At 49.6% G+C, this 16,592-nt stretch overlaps 1 protein-coding gene across 3 annotated transcripts in view; it reads left to right on the forward strand.

The window, feature by feature from the left end:
• The window catches only part of TTC29 (tetratricopeptide repeat domain 29), a 598,163-nt gene that overhangs the window by 153,546 nt on the left and 428,025 nt on the right, over positions 1-16,592 (forward strand). The window lies entirely within an intron of this gene.

Here is a 16,592-nt window from a genome sequence, read left to right on the forward strand (position 1 = left end):
GCTGCTGCGGCAGCTGGGGATCCATGCTGCAGGCACAGGGTCTGCAACCAGTTGTCGGCTCTGTGGATCTTGTGTTGTTTAGTGCAACTGTGTCTGGGAGGGGCCCTTTAAGGGAGCGGCTTGCTGTTGAGTCTGCCCTGTGACCCTGTCTGCAGCTGTGCCTGGCACCCTTATTTCGATGTGTGCTACTTTGGCGTGTAGACGTACCCTCGCAGCGCCTATTTCGATGTGGTGCTGCGCAACGTCGAAGTTGAACATCGACGTTGCCAGCCCTGGAGGACGTGTAGACGTTATTCATCGAAATAGCCTATTTCAATGTTGCTACATCGAAATAAGCTATTTCGATGTTGGCTTCACGTGTAGACGTAGCCATATAGATGCAGAGCAAGCCAGGGCCTTTCTGCCACAGAGCAGGGTCCAAGCTATGGTGTCTTGCATCCAAGGCCTGATAAGGTTCCCAACCACAACGGCCAGGGGATGCCTCAGACTGTTGGGCCACATGGTGGCATGCACGTTCGTAGTCCAGCATGCCAGGTTACGAATGTGTCCCTTCCAGCTGTGGCTCTCCTCAGTATACGGACCCATCAGGGACGACATAGACAAGTTAGTCACAGTCCCCCCAAAAGTGTTGGCAGCACTACACTCATGGCTAGAAGCTGAGTCGGTCTACATGGGAGTACCCTTCAATCCCTGGTCACAGACGCCTCGGATCTGGGCAGGGGGCACAGCTGGGGGACCGCCAGACGCAGGCCCTGTGGAACAAGACCAACGCTCAGCTCCACATAAACATGCAGGAGCTTAGAGCAGTTCGGCTGGCATGAGAAGTGTTTCAGAATGAACTGAAGGGGCAGTGTGTTGTAGTCAGCACAGACAATACTACGGCAATGTACTATATAAACAAACAATGGGGTGCACACTTGTTGCCCCTGTGTCTAGAGGCCCTCATGCTTTGGGACTTCTGCATCCAGCACCAGATTCTCCTGAGGGCATTCTACCTGCCTGGGGCTCACAACTTCCTAGCGGACTGCCTCAGCAGGCCCTTCATGGACCACAAGTGGTCATTACACACTGAAGTACTGAATTCAATTTTCCAGATGTGGGGAAGTCCCCAGGTAGACTTCTTTGCAACTCATCTCAATGGGAAGTGCAGGATGTTCTGCTCTTACCAGAAGTCCAGGCTCTTGGGCAGGCGCCTTCAGCATTCGTTGGTCGGGTCCATTATTGTACGCCTTCCCACCGACACCGCTCATCCACCAAATGCTGTTGAAAATTTGTTCGGACCGAGCATCAGCTATCCTGGTGGCCCCAGCCTGGGCTCGACAACACTGGTACTCGACCCTCTTGGAGATGTCCACTCACATGGCAACCCAGTCTCCAGGTGCTGCATCTCACAGCATGGAGGCTCCATGGCTGAGACTGGTTGAGCTGGCCTGCTCCGAACCTGTCAGGGAAGTATTGCTGAACAGCAGGAAACCCTCTACAAGGGCAGCATATGTAGCCAAACGGAAAAGGTTTACCACTTGGGCCACCCAAAAGGGGATGTCCCCAGGAGAGGCCCCAATACCATACGTCCTAGACTACTTTCCAGCCCTAAGCCAGACGGAGCTGTCACTATCCTCCCTAAAAGTGCACTTGGCAGCTATTTCGGCGTATCGCCCAGCGGCCGGGAGGTCCTCGGTCTTCTCAGACCTGGAGGTAGAAAGGTTCATGAAGGGAATGGAAAGAGTCAAACCACAGGTTCGGAACCCCCCGCCAACATGGGACCTTAATTTGGTTTTTTCTAAGCTGGTGCCTGCCCCCATTCGAACCTCTCGCCTCCTGTTCTATGTTGTTCCTTACCTATAAGGTGGCATTCCTGGTGGCCATTACCTCAGCCAGAAGGGTGTCAGAGCTAAGGGCCCTGACGATGGACACACTTTATATGGTGTTCCACAAAGACAAGGTCAGGCTGAGACCCCACCTGGCATTTCTGCCTAAGGTGGTCTCCCCTTTCCACATTAACCAAGACATCACCTTGCTGGTGTTTTACCCAAAGCCCCATCCCTCCCCTAGGGAGCAGAGTCTACACACCTTGGATGTCCGGAGGGCACTGGCCTTCTATATGGACAGAACCAAACCCTTCCAGAAGTCGCAGCAGTTGTTTGTTGCAGTGGTGGACAGGATGAAGGGGCACCCAGTCTCCTCTCAGTGGATCTTCTCCTGGATAGTGGCCTGTATCAGTGAGGCTACGTCTACACGTGTAGCGACATCGAAATAGGCTATTTCGATGAATAACGTCTACACGTCCTCCAGGGCTGGCAACGTCGATGTTCAACTTCGACGTTGCGCAGCACAACATCGAAATAGGTGCAGCGAGGGAACGTCTACACGCCAAAGTAGCACACATCGAAATAGGGATGCCAGGCACAGCTGCAGACAGGGTCACAGGGCGGACTAGCGCTTCCGGGGCAACAGCTAGCCGCTCCCTTAAAGGGCCCCTCCCAGACACACTCAGCCTGCACAGGACACGGTCTGAGGAGCCATAGGCACACAGACCCCGGGCGACGCAGTCATGGACCCCCAGCAGCAGCAGCAGCCAGAGGTCCACCCAGCCCTCCCGGCAGGAGCAGGGCTTGCCCTGCTCCATGCCATGCGGGAGGCAGCTGAGCACCTCCTTGCTACACTGGAGGAGGAGCTGCCCCCAGGGCAGCAGGGCTCAACCCCCAACCCTGCAGCACCCCGCCCCCACCCCCGCCTCACACACCGGCAGCTGTGGAGCTACCCCACCAGCACCGACTGGTGGGAGCGGCTGGTACTTGGGGAGTGGGACGACGACCGCTGGCTCAGGAACTTCAGGATGAGCTGGCAGACATTTATGGAGCTGTGCCAGTGGCTCACCCCCACACTCAGGCACCAGGACACTGCCATGCGACGTGCCCTCACAGGGGAGAAACAGGTCGGCATCGCTGTCTGGAAGCTGGCCACTCCCGACAGCTACTGATCCGTGGGGCAGCAGTTTGGTGTTGGCAAGGCCACCGTCGGGGCTGTCCTCATGGAGGTAAGAGAACCCACGGGGGGAGGGGAGGACAGGGGAGGGGGGCCCGGGCAGAGGAGGGCAGGGGAGGTGAGGGGAGGGCAGGGCAGAGGAGGGCAGGGCAGGGCAGGGCCATGCACACCCTGCTCACCCCTCATTGGTGCTGTCCCATGTGATTTCTCTGCAGGTTGTGCGTGCCATCAATGCCATGCTCCTGCACAGGCTCGTGAGGCTGGGGGACCCAGATGCCACCATCGTGGCCTTTGCCACCCTGGGCTTCCCCAATTGCTTCGGGGCTCTGGATGGGACTCACATCCCCATCCGCGCCCTGCATCACAGTGGAGGACGCTACATGAATCGCAAGGGCTACCATTCTGTGGTCCTCCAGGCCTTGGTGGACAGCCGGGGCCGTTTCCAGGACATTTATATGGGCTGGCCTGGCAGCACCCACGACGCCCGGGTATTCCGGAACTCGGGCCTGTGCCGCCGGCTGGAGGCGGGGACCTACATCCCCCAGCGGGAGATCCCTCTGGGGGACACCACCATGCCCCTCTGCGTCATCGCAGATGCGGCATACCCCCTCCGGCCCTGGCTCATGCACCCGTACACGGGCCATCTCTCCGCTAGCCAGGAGCGCTTCAACCAGCGCCTGAACCACATGCGCCAGGTGGTGGAGCGCTCATTTGGCCACCTGAAGGGATGCTGGAGATGTCTCCTGACCCTCCTGGATGCGGGCCCCAACAACATCCCCCTGATTGTGGGTGCCTGCTGCGCCCTGCACAATTTGGTGGAGAGCAAGGGGGAGGCCTTTTTCCTGGGCTGGGCTGTGGAGGCCAGCAGGGCCGACGTGCAGCCACCCACTGCCCCCAGTTGGCAGGTGGACCCCAAAGGGACCCGGGTCCGGGAGGCCCTGCGGGCCCACTTTGATGATGAGGCCGCGGGGTGAACTCTGCCAGGCCCCCCACTGCCCGCCCCTTCCTCCACCACACTCCCTGCCCCAACGCCCACACCATGGAGCACCCAACCGCACCCCCCTCCCACTTTTCCTGGACAAATGACAGCACGCACTTGTGGCTGAACTTAAACTGCTTTTTCTTTTAGAACTTTTTTTTTAACTATAAATATAAAACAAGAACAAACTATGTACAACGTGTGGAACCAAAGTAATATGTACAAATAAAACAATAGTAATAAAAAGTGTGCTCAGTAATAAAAAGAAAACCAGGGAGGATAAAGGGGAGAACTATTTACATGGGGGGACGGGGCAAACGGGGGGCACAAAATAATAAGTCCCAACTATATACAAGGGCGGGGCCAAGTCCCGGGCCACTCGCCCCTAAAGTCCGGCACTGGGCGTGGGCGGCTGGGTCCCGCCACGGCCGCAGCCCTGTCCGGGGCTGGCTGGGGGCGGGGCGGACCGGAAGATATGCCCGGCGAGTCTCAGCTGGCTCCAGGGGTCCCTCGGTGCTCCAGCCCTCGGCGGTGGGTGGCGGGGTGAAGGCGGACGGGACGGCGATGGGCGGAGCAGCTGGTGGTGCGGCGGGTGGAGCAGGCATGTCGGCCACTGCGGTGGCCGGCGCGGCATGGGGGGCCAGGTAGTCCACCAGGCGGTTGAAAGTGTCCATGTAGGCCCCCCATGCCTCTTGGCGCCAGGCCAGCGCCCGCTCCTGCAGCTGCAGGTGCTGCTCCGCGACCTCCAGCTGTCAACGGTGGATGGCCAGCAGCTGGGGGTCCGTCGCCGTCAGCTGGTGGTGGCACGGGGTCCGCCGTCTAGCCCACTGTGGGGCTGGTCGGTCCTCGGCCGAGGGGCTTGCGTGGAGCGATGGCCCCGGAGGGCTCTCCGGGACCACTGATGCCTCGCCGGCGCTCTCTTCCGGTCCTTCTGATGGTGCAGGTGCGGGACACAGGAGAGGAGGTGGGAAGAAGAATGGAGACAGGTGTTAGTGTGGGCCCTGAGCCGTGGCCTTTTTCCCCCCAGCCCTGTGCTGCAGGTTCCCCATCCCCGTCCCCGGGAGATGCTGCTGTGATGGACGGGGTTCAGGGGTCCCCCTGCACTGCACCCCATCCCCTGGTGGGAGCGACTCTCACTTCACTCCACAGGGTCTGACAGCAGGAGAGGTTTCTTAGGCCACAGATGCCCAGTTTCTCCCAGGAGTGACAGCACCAGCTGTCGGAAGAGACAGTCCTTCCAACCCGTCCTCGGGAGAAGACCCCAAGGGGTGCCCCTCTGGGATGCAGCTTTCCCCCTCCTCAGGCTGGCTGCCTTCCAGCTCTCCCTTCCCCTAGCCTCTACCTGTGACCCCCGCCCTCCCCTCCCAATTCCAAGCCAACTCGGCTCCTCCCTCCTCTTTGTTCAGGGCAGAGGTGTCACCTGCCAGCTGTAGCCCCAGGATCATCCTTTGCCCCTGGGAGCTATTCGGCTCTTGTTGCTCATATCTAGCCTGAGTCTCCCTTTTGCACTCCCCCCACTCCATCACATGCTGCTGCTGCTGCTGCAGGGTGTCCCACCCCCTCCTCCCGGGGGCCCCTCGAGGTTCCGCTCCCCCCTGCCCCGGGGATGGGGCATGGCACTGTCGTGCGGGGGGGGGGGGGCAGGGGCTGATGCACTGCTGTGAGGGCCATGGCCCTGCTGTCCTTGGGGCCATGGCCATGTGAGCATGTGTGGGGCCCTGGACACATATCTATTACCCCCCACCCCTCAAGCCCAGGGGTGTACACCAGAGGGGGGTACATACCTGTTGGTCCACCCCCACGGTCCGGAGATCCCCGGGGGGCGGAGGCCCGGCTGCTGCTCCGGGATGGCAGGAGGAGGATCTGCAGCCCGGATTCTGCGGAGGAGGAGCCCCCCTCCTCCTCCTCCTCCTCCTCCTGCCGCGATGTCCCGGGGGTGGGCTCCAGGGGGGGGCCCCCGGGGTGCAGGGCTTACCTCCGGGGTGGACTCCAGCTGCAGGTCCTGCTGGGGCTCGTCGGCCGAAGTATCAAGGGTGGCCGGAGGGGAGGAGGTGTGCCGGGGGCCCAGGATGTCCCTGAGCTCCCTGTAAAAGGGGCAAGTGACGGGGGCGGCCCCAGATCGGCCGGCCGCATCCTGGGCCCGGGAGTAACCCTGCCGCAGCTCCTTCACCTTACTCCTGACATGATCAGGAGTGCGGGCAGGGTGACCCCAGGCAGCCAGGCCGTTGGCCAGCCGAGCGAACGCATCCGCGTTCTGCCTCTTGCTCCCCATTACCTGAAGCACCTCCTCCTCGCTCCAGAGCCCCAGCAGGTCCCGCAGCTCGGCCTCCATCCAGGAGGGGCCCCGCTGCTGCTTGCCAGCCTGGCTGCCCGCCTGGCTGGGCTGGCTGCCCTGGCTCCCCTTGGGGGGGGTCCCCTGGGGGCGCTGGGGGGGCTACTGGGCAGCCATGGCAGGTGCTGGCCCTGTTCTGGGTGGCTGAGGGACGTGCAGGCCGGCCGCGTGTCTGGGCTGCCGCCTGCACGTTCCCTCAGCTTCCTGCACAGGAAGGGAGGGGGAGGGTACCTTTAAGGGGCCGCTCCACGTGGCCACCATTGAGCGGAGGGGCTGGAGAGAGCGTCTCTCAACCCCTCAGCTGATGGCCGCCATGGACGACCCCGCAATTTTGACATTGCGGGACGCGCAACGACTACACGGTCCCTACTTCGACGTTGAACGTTGAAGTAGGGCGCTATTCCTGTCCCCTCATGGGGTTAGCGACTTCGATGTCTCGCCGCCTAACATCGAAGTTAACTTCGAAATAGCACCCGACGTGTGTAGCCGTGACGGGTGCTATTTCGAAGTTAGTGCTGCTACTTCGAAGTAGCGTGCACGTGTAGACACGGCTTGAGTGTTACAAACTGGCAGGGGTTCCTCCTCCGCTGATCAGGGCTCACTCCACTAGGGCACAGGTGTCCTCTGCGGCATTCTTGGCCAAGGTCCCTATCCAGGACATCTGCAGGGTGGCCACTTGGTCTTCCATTCACATATTCGCAGTGCGTTACGCAGTTACGCAGTGCGTTACGCAGTTACGCAGCACGCACGGGAAGATGCTGCAGTGGACAGGGCTGAACTTCACTCCTTTTAGAGCTCTGACCCCGCCTCCTAGACACTGGCTTGCATTCACCCAAATTGGAATGCACATGAGCAACCACTCAAAGAAGAAAAGACAGTTACCTGTTCTGTAACTGGTGTTCTTCGAGATGTGTTGCTCATGTCCATTCCAAAACCCTCCTGCCTTCCCCTCTGTCGGAGTAGCTGGCAAGAAGGAACTGAGCAGGGGGTGGGTCAGGCAGTGCATATGGGGGTGGCCATACGGGCGCCACTCCAGGGGGCGCCGCACTGACCTAGGGCTACCGGCTAGGGCAACTAGGCGTGTGCTCGGCACACACCCAAATTGGAATGGACATGAGCAACACATCTCAAAGAAGAACACCAGTTACAGAACAAGTAACTGTATTTTTGTTGTATTGTGAATATAGACTAGAGGTTGAAATTCTCTCATTTGGCAATCTCTTCTGGCAACATCCCTCATCTGGCAGGACCACAGATGTTGATTCACCATAGAGCATCTGGACTAGAAAGCTCCAGCAGCTGGGTTGCAGAGGAGCCCTGCTGGTGGCAGGGATCCCCACTGGCAGCCCACTCCAGAGAGCCCTGGGGCAGCCTTGGGGCAGGGAGCCAGGTTGGAGAGCCCCACTACGGGGAGCCCAGCTGAGGTTGCGGAGTCCTACTGTGGGGATCCCAGCCCGATTGGGAAGCCCACCAGGACCCCTGTTGTGAGGAGTTGGTAGGGAGCCTGGCTGGGGCATGGAGACTTGCTAGCATTCCCACAGCTGCAGGGACGCTGGTTAGACTGGGGAGCCTAGCAGCCCCAGGGCAGGGAGCTGGCTGGGTCATGGACCGTGCTGGCAGCCCCACAGCAGCAGGAAAGCAGGCCAGGGCAGGAGAACCTGGCAGGCCCGTGGGGGAGCCCTGCAGGAATAGACTCCCCCAGGCAGCCTGGGGACAGGGAGCCTGCAGTGGCCAGGAGGGGAGCCCGGCCAGCAGAGTGGTGGCCCCCCAAAGGCAGCCTGGAGGCCTGACCTCCCCTCATCCTGTACATTCCCTCATTTGTGACCACTCAGATCCCAAGGATGCTGGAAGAGGGGGGTACAACCTGTACTTTCAAAATTTGAGATACAGGGTCAATGGATTTGAACTCCCCTTGAAGCTCTGAACATGATTGAAAAAAAGTGTATTGGTTAAGGTGCATCTTTAAATATAAAGCCAGTAGGCTTTGGGCCATACATTTAAGATATTTGGATCCTTAAAGGTGTGCATAGATACTTAGATTTTCAGAAGGAGGCAAGCACCTAACTCCCATTTATTTCAATGGGATTTGAGCACCTATTAAGATTTTCAAAAGTGCCTGGGTGACTATAGTTATTTGTAGATGAAGACAGGGGACAACTTATCAATCAGTCCCTTGCCCTATTTAATAAACGATTGGAACCCCACAAATCAGAAGACAAATGACATTTATTATAAATTACCCTAAAGGAAAAGTCAAATAGAGTAGCTAATAATCTCTAGACGGGTGGCTTATGTACTTTCTGTTCATACAATAGATTGCATATTATGTTCAAGCCTGGGGCAATGTGGTATATGATTTTCTACATATTGTATCATTCTGCTTAGTGCAAACTAACACCATTGTTTCTGTAGTGGCACCTGGAAGCAACAACCCCAAGTTTATTTTTGGAAACTAACTGCATTATCCCATGATAACTAGAATCCAGTAAACTATTAATATTTTCTAATATTATTATTATCTAATATTTTAACTGGTTTCCTGTTAAAAATCACGTTCACAAAATATGAATTAAAGCTTCAGTATAGTTGAGATTAGTTGGGCTACTCCGTGTAATGTGTAATTACTGTACCTGACATCAGGGTCCAGCTCCTAAGCTGTTCTAATTCATCATAGTCATTATTTTTTTATTATCTTGGCACCAGGAAGCCCAAGCCACGGACAAGGACCCATCGCAATAGGTGCCATACAGACAGAGAACAAAAAGATGGTCACTGTACCAAATAAATAGTTCCTGTTCCAAATGTCATTAAGTATACTAGTGAATGCTACTGCTGCTGTCTTTATTCCATCTTGCTGGTGTTAGAAAAGTTGAAGAAAGCAGAGCTGTCATCAATGTTTTCCAAAGTTCTTTCTTTAGTATCACTGTTTCTTTTATAAATTTACAAATTCTTACTATTAGACTAGACTGGAGAAAGCACAGGGCAATATGTGGCAAGCAGTGATCCTGCAGTGGTAGGAACAATAATTTCTGCTATATTACATTTTGGGATTGTTAAATCTGTTTTAAAAAGCAGTTAAGATAGGGTTAAGATTTGTAAAAAAGATTGCAAAGAAATTCAATATAATAATTTGACTGGGATTTTAAGTACACAAAAGCAAGAAATTAGTTGTAATTCCTACAACTATAATTTGGCCACCTTGCACATATATGTATGAGGGCATTCAAGCTAATGTTAATACGTCCCATTGTATTACATCCTGTTTTCAGTTACTCATAATTGTGTCAAACTTTAACTGTCTGCACTGAAATTTTCCACACTGAATGTCTGTTACAGGTATAGCAGTTTAGATGTTTCCAAGACTGCGGCTAGGGAATGGTACACCATTCTGAACATGTTAAAAATTCTGACAGCCTTGTCTTTGAAACTCACTAGCATGACCATGCTTTGGAGCAGAGATGAAACAAGTACTCAGAAAGTTACTTGAGTAAAAGTACAGTAGCTTGCGGGGGAGGTGGAGGGAATGTCCTTTTATAAATCAATGGTGTCTCTCTGGAAAACTACTTTAGTAAAAGTATGCACACACACATGCATTCACACACATGCACACACATCACATCTTGATTGTACTCAAGTATTCAGCAGTGAAAGCAACTGCACTATTACAGTAAACCCTCGATTTAATGGACTTAACAAATTTAATGGGGGAAAGAGGTGTCTGTTAAATCCGAAAGTCTGTTAAATACAAGGGTTTACTGCCCACCCACCCTCACCAGGTGCTCCCAGCCCACTCTGCCTGCCCCCCAAAAATGCTGGTGGCTCACCAGAGCTGCCACAGCTGGAGAAGATGATGAAGCCCACTGCTATTATTGGAGGAGCCATTGGGGCCCACCACCACATGAGGCTGGAGCGTCCGCAGCCCACCGCCATGTGGGTCTGGAGTGGCCGACCCACCGCACCGCTGGAGTGGCCACCAGGCACAAATCCCATCAGTGGTGATGTGCATACATGAGTGCCATCTGTCTGTGTACACACCCCTTCCCTGGTGGGAGAAGTGAATGGCAGCTCCAGTGGCGGTGGTCCAGGCCACAGTGGAGGGTTCAGCAACGGTGGCTCAGGTAAGTCGTCTTGCTTTTTTTGAGGAAGGAGGGGGATTTAGGATTTTATGGACTCCAATTAAGTGGACTAGGGGAACAACGGGGGGCTGGCAAATGTCCGTTGTTCCTGAAGTCCTCTAAACCAGGGTCTGTAAAATCGAGGGTTTACTGTATTCCCCATTTACTACATACAGTGAAGCACAGCAGTTATAATAATAGGTCAGATCATCAGATGCTGTAAACTAGCATGGCTCCATTGATTTCATTGCAGCTACACTGATATAGCATCTGGCAGACTATATATTTCACTAGCATATGAAAAGGGACTGTCTGGTACCAATGACCATGTGAGATAGGATGGATGCACATTGATGATCAGAGGTTGTACTGCAATGTATTCAAAAACATAAGAACTGTTCCAAAAATATAACCAGAAATTTTGTGTATCATGAAGTCCTTGTTGAAAAACAGCTGTTTGACCAAGACTTAATTTGTCAAGGAGATAATGGTGCAAAACATTCTTCTATTCTATGTACAGTCTATTTAAACAAAAACTTGTATCTGGGGAATTAATTAGGATAGGGTAACATCCTTGCAGCTTTGACCTCAGGCCCATTGAACAAATATGGTATTAACATCCCTCAAGATTATGAACAGTAAATCAATGATTAATTGCATTTTGCTCCAACCCCACCTGAAGTTAGTCTGTGGTAAGGTTTAGAGAGGGAGATAATGAATGTATCTTCAGAAATGATCCTGAGACAGGAGGTGAAATGAGACGCAGAAAAGATTTTGGCTTTAACCTATGACTGTAAATTTATTAATTTATAAAGTTAGACCAATTCAATTGGGAAGAAAGAGGTACATCTTCACCTGGTATCTGGACCTAGCTAAGATCCCCTGACACACTTACTCATCTGTTTTGAGACTCAGCCTGGCTATATAAGAGATTGAGGGCCATACCCTCACTCTTCACTCCATAGGCCTTTGACCTTCCCATCAGTTTATTGGGCTTGACTTCTGACTTCTGGCCCTTGCTACCTTGACAACCCTGAACAGGACATTCACTCATAACAAACTAACTACGCTGTAAGCCAGAACCAAAACTCATGGGTTCTGAGAGGCATGCAACACCCCCAACCCCACCCCCCCAAAAAGAAATGGGCCAAAAAGCTGTGGGAGCAAAGTTTCCTATTGATTCCAAAGGGTGACCAGCAAGCTGACCTTTCAGCACATCAAAACTTTCAGCAGCCTACTTCAGTAACATGGTATTTCCAACATATATGGAGAGTAGGGTTGGAGGGAATGCTAAATGGACTCTGTCAAATTGTCAGACTTCTCAGTCCTTTCTTGGAAGGACTTAAAGAATGATGGAAGCCAGCCACCATATTCAGATCAGCCCGTCAGACCTCATGTTGGTTAGCTGGCTAGCTAGAGACTATACCAATTTGATTTAATACTAAATTTTAGATGAATTCCCAAGTTATCACTTTTAACATTTTTCTTTCTGATAGGTTTGTACCTTGCTATATAAATCAAGACATTTAGAGATAAGGGTCAAATCGTATCATGACTTATTTCAGTGAATACTAATTTTTTAAAACTGCTGCCCATTGAAATATCCAATTTAAACAAGGCAGAATTAAGGATGTATTGTTTCCCTTTCTAGAGCTTCCAGCTCTGGTGTTATGAATTATAGGGTCCTGGAGCTGAGGAAGGAGAATGGAAAAATGTTTTGTTTAGACTGCTACAATCGGCAATTCCTTGTCATACAAGGAATGATGTAGGTTATGAGTTAGGTAAACTTGCAGGGGTACTTTAAGGATGGTGGGTGTATAAGTAGAAATTCTATAACTTATAGCCATGTTTTTCTCCAAATCTCGATCTGATGTCTAAGTCTTGTAATAGTTACAGTCATTTTATACTAGTAACTAACATCCCCAACAAAAAAATGTATGTCTCCTCACCAGTTTTATCACTGCGTGACTCTGTTTTAATATGTTTTACAATTTAGTTTTGAGTGATCATTTATCTGGTTTTGGGAACCATCTCTGTTACAAATTTGCTGTGTACCACTGCACCTATGTTAAATGGGGATAGTGTTACTGCCTCTCTTTACAAAGTGAGCTGAGAGCTATAGTAAAAAGTGCATAGAGATAGTTATTATTTATTGTTTCCTAACAGAGCAGAGCCTGTAAGAGCTCTTCACAGAGAATTCCTAAAGTAATCTTAGTTTTCCCTCTGAGTTTTTGTGTGCAGCAAATTGCAGTCATGTGACACAACTCCTAGAGCAGAAATGAAAGCATTTGCACTAGACTGCAGAAGATGAGGGACTTAGATTGTATGCTTTTGAGGACAGGGACTATCATTTACTATGGGTTGGTCTACACTTAAAATACTACAGCACCATAGCTGCACTGCTGTAGTGCTTCAGCCTAGATGCTGTCCATCCCAGTGGAAGAGGTTCTTCTGCTGGCAGAGATAGTCTACCCCTGACAGCGGGTAGATAGAAAAATTCTCTTGTTAACCTAACACTATCTGCACAGTATTGGAGGGGTAGCCGTGTTAGTCCGGATCTGTAACAGCAACGAAGGGTCCTGTGGCACCTTATAGACTAACTCAAAACTTTTCTGTTAGTCTATAAGGTGCCACAGGACCCTTCGTTGCTGTTACTATCTGCACAGGGATTTGACTCAGCTTAACTACACCTCTCCAGCATGTCACACTGCAAGTGACATAGTTATGCTGACTTACTTTGCTAGTGTACACCAGGCATCAGTGTTTGTACAGCTCAATGAGGCCTCTATTTCAGTGGGACCTCTGGGACTGTAAGTGGGATAAGTATATTGAAAAATACGTGAGCTAGATTCTTATCCCAGTTACAACAGTGTGAAAACCAAATCATTCCCTACTCAGAACAGTCTGGGGGTCAATATTCTGACCATATTTGTTTTTAGGCTACTTGTGTTTTTGCTTTGTTTTAAAGTATGTAATGTGCCATAGATGCTGTTCACTGACTGTAAAAGACAGTGCTGAATGGCTGGACTCAGTATGCATGTAGTGAATCAATGCATTCTGTTCCCAGACTCTAGTGAGCAGTCATTAAATCTTATACTTTATCTGCAGCAGCGGCTTCAGAACTGCATGGAGGGCAGATCAAGTTTAGGTTATGAAAACACTCATGTCTGATTCACTCAGAAAGAAGTTTCATGGCGACAGTTCTGTAAACATGAACTTGTTCAAAATGGTCTATAAGCCAGATAATGTCTGTAGAATGTATGGATTCTTTATAGTTTATTGGGATCACTTCAAAGATAAGTTTTTAAAAAGAGGAGTAATTCGCCCAGATTTATTAGAAAGTTGATCCATTAGATCTGGAGTACATGTGTTATTATTAATCATAATGATAACACGTAGCATGCTTTTTCAACTTCTGCGTGATAAGCTGGGAAACTGCTCACAAGCACCAGTGCACTACAGGTTAACCTTAACCACTGCCTGTCACATGGTTGTTGAGAGTGGATCTATTAAGATAGAAAGGAAGTGGCTGTGGAGGGATGTGTCTCTTCTCCTCGCAGGTGGTTAAGAAGCTAGAAAGGTCTGCAGTACTGAGGACTATTCAGAGTAGCTTCTTTTTTTCTGGATTCTGGATTCAACACATGAAAACCCTGAAGAAAGGATCTGAAACTCTCCTGCTCAGGAGATTATTGTTCACCTTCCTTGGCTGGAGATGCTGTGCCTTGGCCTACATTACTGGACAGATATAGAGAACTTGATTATATCTCCAAGTCACAACTGAATGTTATGAAAGTTATTAGAAATTTCTTCAAAATAAATGAGACTGAATTTTGTGATGGCATATATTCAGTGGCCCAAGAAGTGTGTTCTCAATGTCTGATATCCAGGAAGGATCTGAGCAATGGAAGGATGGGGAGGTGTGATATATGAGAGTATTTGCACAGGTATAAAGCTTTGGGTCATGGACTGGCATGTCTTAGATAATTCATAAATGTCTAGTGGTTACAAGGCATGCCATTTGGGGTGAGTTGAAAAGTATTTTGTCTGTTATACATCCTCACATCTCAGCTACATTTACAAATGAAGAGGTAATGATACCATTTAGGACTGAGTTCTTGTTCACACCTCAGAAAAATATATTCCTAAATTTAACCATATGTAGATATTAAAATTTCCTTGGAAGTCTGCTGAGGTTATAGCAAAATCCCTAAACACAGGTATTGGGAAGGAAGCTGATTTTACAATTCCATTGTGTCTTCTTACACTAATGAGTAACTAACAAGTTAACGCTACACATTATTAGTGGCAATGTTGGAGCAGGCATCAGGAGAGGGACCATAATAAGTTTATAGAACTGGTTATAATAGCTTGAAATACTACATTTGTTTCCAGTAATTTCTCCAGTGGAGGTAACTCCTCCCCACAGACTCTTCATTGCTGCAATCCAGTTGCTTAAAGAGTTTTAGAGGATGATCAAATGCAGCAACGCTTCACTTGTTCACTTCTAGGCACATAAGATCATGACTCCATCTCTTCCTGCTCATAGCCTCAGATGACAGAGAAGCACAGCTCAGCAGCCATCAAAGAAGAACTCCCACCAGAATACGTGTACATAGTTTGCCCCACTATTGCTGAGGACTTCCAAGACTAAGCAGCTGTGTTAAGTGTTCTAATATTATTGGGATTACTGGCTATTTCCCAAGTCTCCTGAACATTCTCCATAGTAATTGCATATATTATTTTTTTTTATCTACTAGGCTATTTGGAATGGATTGTGATGGACAATGTTAATCTTTTGTGCAGATTTTTTTTGTTTTCAATATTACACCATTGCCTTGAAGTCCAAATGAGATTGTGGCTCTGCTACGTCAGGTGTTGTTCAATCACATGGTACAAGAAAGTTACTACCCTGAAGACATTTCAGTATAACTAGATAAGACAAAAAAGGGTGGGAAGGGAAAAAGAGAGATGAAGTGACTCACCTGACCTGACAGGAAATAGTAGATCTTGGAAAACATTCCATGTTGCCTGATTCTCAGTCCTGTCAGGGCCCTAGCTCCTAGGCCATTCTGCTGGCCAATAATAAAATAGGGAAGTTGGAAAATTAGGGAAGGAAAAATGCTCTTCAGTTCTGTGAAATAAACAAAAGGCATCCAGTAGTCAGCTATTTTGAAGGGAGAGCCAGCAGATATTTTCCTTTTGTACTAAAAGTTATCATTTGTTTAATAGATACAAAAAGATTCAAATTCAAGCCATTCCTTTTTAAATCAAAGTTCTATAATGGCATATGATTACTCAAGGCTGGTTTTGCTGATTTAAAACGAGGCAACATTATTTACATAGTAATTCTGGTTTTCCTTGAATTGTTTCCAAAACAAAGGGATCATTCTCCTTTAGCTTAATCAGTGGCTGATTAACTTCCCTGTCTCATCCTTGCTGTGGGCTTACTTTGAAGGGCACAATGACAGATAACACTACGCTTAGCTTGTCGTAAATAATCAAAAGTATTTTTCTGTTAATAATAAATGCAATACTTTTTGGAAAAGTGCTTTGTTGTATATACTAAGGATTGTGGGGGAAAGATTCTGTTAATGTGAGTTAATGGAGATTTCTTCAAGTCCCAAGTTCATCATATGTTGCCATATTATAGCACTGTGGTTGTAGTTTATGGCCTTTTGGTGGCTTCCTTACAAACTACAGGCTAAAGTCGTCAGTGGTATAAATGGATGGAGCTCCACGGTTAGAATTTTGCAATTCTGAAGGATTTACACCTGACATTTAGCTACAACATGTTAGTTTACAGTCCAATAGGTCCCGTTCTACAGTTCCCACACAATTTACTGTTATTATGATTGTTATCAGTACCTGGTTTTTATATATCTATCTATCTATATATATATATATATCTGTAGGACACTGATAGTCATAATTGGTTTACTGATAAATGTCCAGGAAGAAATAATCCCAGTCCTACATCCTGTTTGATTAAGGAGAAGGCAGCAATCAGTTCAGAGTTACGGAACTGTTTGATGGAATAAACCGGAATACATAAATAGAGTGGGATTAGGTTACTGATGTTTGTGAAATTTTATTAATGTGTAGTCTTTTTACAGAGTGGCTAGCACTTTTATTGTGAAGTGAGTCATGAATATTGACAAGTTGGTATATATGATGGTTGATT

This window comes from Carettochelys insculpta, chromosome 4 (genome assembly GCF_033958435.1).
Source record: "Carettochelys insculpta isolate YL-2023 chromosome 4, ASM3395843v1, whole genome shotgun sequence".
Lineage (NCBI taxonomy): Eukaryota > Metazoa > Chordata > Testudines > Carettochelyidae > Carettochelys > Carettochelys insculpta.